The sequence below is a fragment of the Mus caroli genome, chromosome 1, assembly GCF_900094665.2.
Source record: "Mus caroli chromosome 1, CAROLI_EIJ_v1.1, whole genome shotgun sequence".
Lineage (NCBI taxonomy): Eukaryota > Metazoa > Chordata > Mammalia > Rodentia > Muridae > Mus > Mus caroli.
Window position 1 is genome coordinate 181,430,098 of NC_034570.1, and position 1,082 is coordinate 181,431,179.

The window sequence follows — 1,082 nt, forward strand, 5'->3', positions numbered from 1 at the left end:
GCCTCTGCCTCTGCCTCTGCCTCTGCCTCTGCCTCTGCCTCTGCCTCTGCCTCTGCCTCTGCCTCTGCCTCCCAAGTGCTGGGATTAAAGGCGTGCGCCCAAATTTATTAAACCCAGTCTTCTGTCTCACACTTAGCATTTTTGTTGTATTATTCTTTGTGGTTGATGAGCTTTTCTTCTTCCAAGAATAGTCACAGATAATTGGTAAATTTGACTGTGTTTCTGTCTACCAGAATTATTGTGCTGACTGGCCCGACCTAGGGTTTTGAAGCAGGCAGGGAGTATTGTTGAGTCGTGCAGTGCTTGTCCTGGACTGGAGAATGAGGCCTTCACAGAGGGGCTGGAGAGTCGGCAGCACCTGCCTTCTGGTCTGTGGGAGCCTGTGGGCCACAGGCTCAGCAGCCTGCTGCACTGGCACCTCTTACCCACCTTCTGTCCTGAAGCAATGTTAGTTTATTGTTTTGGTCTTTGATTGACCCAAAAGATAGCTCCAGCTAGAAAAGTTGGAAATGAATGTGTTGTTTTTTCTGGTATGTGACTAGTGTGGACTTCTGATATTTTTTTCTACAAATGGAATGTGGTTCACATATGTCTTCCTGTCTGATGTAAAGGGAACAGATCCTTCCCTCCCTCTGGTTTCTACTAGATGACGTATTACTCTACACCTGATGTCTAGACAGCTGTCTCCGAGACCTAACCTCAGCTGGGATGCTCAGGGAACAGACTCTGGCTAGCCAGAAAAGCCCTTTTTCTACTTGAGTCATGGTCGGAAACTACATGACAACACACTGATTCTAGGTTTGATTTAACAGTTGACTATGGCTGCTCAGTGCTTGTGGACCACAGTTAATATGATGAGCTGAGCCTGCCGATAGATACCCCCTGTGGTCATTGGTGTTGGGTGCAGTGGGCTGCTAAGGGCATGAGCCCTGGATTTCCCTGTGTAAATAAATCTAATTTCTTTGCTTGTGTTTTACCTTTTTTCTCTTCAAAGTCATACTGATTCATAAGAGGACTTGACTTTTTTTAAATGGAGTTTGGTTTTTGTTTTTCCTGTGGCATCACCCCAGGGGCTGAGAAGT